The sequence below is a fragment of the Mirounga leonina genome, unplaced genomic scaffold (assembly GCF_011800145.1).
Source record: "Mirounga leonina isolate KUSES-001 unplaced genomic scaffold, KU_Mleo_1.0 Mir_168, whole genome shotgun sequence".
In the NCBI taxonomy this organism is placed as follows: domain Eukaryota; kingdom Metazoa; phylum Chordata; class Mammalia; order Carnivora; family Phocidae; genus Mirounga; species Mirounga leonina.
Window position 1 is genome coordinate 51,896,680 of NW_023270426.1, and position 3,060 is coordinate 51,899,739.

The 3,060-nt window shown below is 38.0% G+C and overlaps 1 protein-coding gene across 1 annotated transcript in view; it reads right to left on the bottom strand.

Moving 5' to 3' along the window:
* The window catches only part of ACOT12 (acyl-CoA thioesterase 12), a 93,660-nt gene that overhangs the window by 3,016 nt on the left and 87,584 nt on the right, over positions 1-3,060 (bottom strand). The window lies entirely within an intron of this gene.

Below are 3,060 nucleotides of genomic sequence, written 5' to 3' on the forward strand. Positions count from 1 at the left end.
GTCCGGTTAGTGTTTCATTCTGTAGTACTAGCCCTCCATGGGAAATAATTGCATGAAAGGAAGCACAAGGTAAGCTGAGAACATGGCAAGTAAAGGAGTTCACGGGGGGACTGTTGTCAGCACCTCGCCCGAGAGGGATTCCAGCGATCATTTCAGCAACGGGAGCTCTCTTATGCCAAAGGACGGCAGAATTTTATCACCATGATGTCAGAGAACGTGTGTGCTCTCTGAGGGTGGTAAAAGAGTAGAATTTTCTCTTGATTCTGAATTTCCTTTGGTGAAAGCCATGCTTCACTTTTAGCATTTTTAGATACTTGATAGTTTATAAAATTTTATGTTTTCAAGCTAAAGATGGCACATAATGTATGCACTAGGTATATAAAAGATTGTGCTCATGAAATAATCTTTAGGATTCTGTGAACACATAGGAGGAACAGCATTCATAAACTATAGGTAGGCCTGGAGTGATGCATGAGACGGAGCATAAAGAGCGCACTTAAGGAACATGCAGCTGAATCCTAAGCCAGTACTGATTCCAGTAAGTCATACCAATTTATCTGGATATGGTCCCATTGAATGTATTATGCCCCTTATTAATTGAAAAGCCTCCTTCTCTTATAACGTACAAATCTTAGTAACTCAGTGGCTGGTTATTAAATCTTTGCATTATTGATGCTCTTTCTTCTTCCTTGGTAGCGTTCAAATATTTCACTGCCTATGGGTGTATCCCTACCAATAAACTGAGAAAAGGGAAGGAGGAAACACTCAAATCAGCTTGTGTGCTTCCACCTCTGGTAAAGTACTTGAGGAAGAAGGAGCTCTAAATACAATTTCTGAAATTTACTGAGTAATATGTGGTGTAGTGAATAAAGAAGATCTGGAGCATAAGCCTGTCTGCTTCTCATGTTAACTAGATTTTTAATCCTGGAAAGCAAGGCAGTTAAAAAAAAATTTTTTTAAAGCCTAACTATAAGTTAATAGGTGACCATTATAAAATCTAGAAAAATGCCAAAAGGTATTAAAAAATAACACTACGTATTTAACTTAACCCTAAGAAAACCATTGTAAACATTTTTTATGTATTGCCTTCCATTTTTTAAATGATTGTTTTATTATGTAAAACTTATATTTTGTATAGTTTTATTCACATGAACAAATTTATTCATGAGTTCACAGCTATTATTCAGGAAAACAGTGATTCTCTTTAATGTGTTAGGTCAATCATAAGCTTTGCTCTGGGTGAGGCTGATTTGACAACTCCATGTGCTATGCTATCCTCACCACAAATGTAGATACCATCTGTCACCATAAAGTGCTATTACAATAACATTGACCATAGTCCCTTTCATCCTTGTCACTTATTCATTCCATAACTGGAAGCCTATACCTCCCATTGCCCTTCACCCGTTTTTGCATCTGGCATCCACTAGTTCTCTGTATTTATGGTCTGGTTTCTGTTTTTTGGTTTTTAGACTACACATATAAGTGAAATCATACGATATTTGTCTTTCAGACTTATTTCACGTAGAATGCCCTCTGGGTCTATCTATGTTGTCACAAATTGCAACATTTCAATCCTTTTCATGGCTGAGTGATATACATACACACATATATACAATGGAATCTATACATATGTCACATCTTTATCTGTTCATCTATTGATGGACACTTCATCTTGGCTATTTTAAATAATGCTGCAAAAAACGTAGGGGTGGAGGTAACTCTTCAAATTAGTGTTTTTTGTTTTCTTTGGGCAAATACCAGTAATTAAATTACTGGATCGTATGGTAGTTCTGTTTTTAATTTTATGAGGAACTTCCCTGGTATTTTCCACAGTGGCTGCACCAGTTTACATTGCCACCAGCAGCACATGATGGCTCCTTTTCCACTGAATCCTCACCAACATCTGTCACATCTTGTCCTTGTGATACTGGCCATTCTGACAGGTGCACGTGCTATCTTGTGGTTTTGGTTTGTATTTCCCCGCTGATAGTGATGTGGAGCATCTTCTTAGGTGTCTGGTGGCCATCTGTATGTCTTGTTGAAGAAAATGTCTATTCAGGAGCTTTGCCTATGTTATAATCAGATGATGTGTTGTTTCATTATTTTGGAATAGTCCCAATGGTGTGTTACTGCTTTTGTTTTACGGAAGAGAGCTATCCATAAGTATGTTGCTGAGGCCGGTGTCCAAGGGTTTACTGCCTAGGTTTTCTCTGAGTTTTTTTGGTTCCATGCCTCACATGTAGCTCTTTAATCCATCTTGAGTTCATTTTTGTGGTATAAGAAAGTGGTCCGGTTTCCCCAGCACCATTTACTGAAAAGACGGTCTTTCCCCCATTGTATACTCTTGCTCCCTTGGCTGTTGATTAACTGACGAGAGGATCATGGGTTCATTTCTGAGCTCTCTGTCCTGTTCCATGGATCTCTAGGTCTCTCTTTGTGCTGGTACCATACTGTTTTGATTACTATAGCCTTGCAGTACATCTTGAAATCTGGGCTTGTGATACCTCCAGCTTTGTTCTTCTCTCTCAAGGTTGCCTTGGCTGTTCGAGGTCTTTTTTGGTTTCATGGAAATTCCAAAATTCTAGTTTGGTGGAAAATGCTAGTGCTGTTTTGATAGGGATTGCACTGAATTTGTAGATTGCTTTGAGCAGTATGGACATTCCAACGATCTTCATTCTTCCAGTCCATGGGCATGGTATATTTTTCCATTTGTTTGTGTCATCTTCAAATTTCTTTCATCAGTGACTTCTAGTTCTCAGAGGATAGGTCTTTCACCTCCTTTGTTAAATTTATTCCTAGGTGTTGTTTTCTTTTTGGTGCACTTGTAAGTGGAATTGTTTTAATATCTCTCTCTGCTTCTCTCTGCTTCCTTGTTACTATATAAAAATGCAACAGATTTCTGTATGTTGGTATTGTATCCTGCAACTTCACTGAGTTCATGTATTCTGATACTTTCTTCCTGTTTTTTATGGGGTTTTTTTCAATGGGAACTTTTGGGTTTTGTATGTATAGTATCATGTCATCTGCAATAGTGACAGTTTTACTTCCTCCTTACCA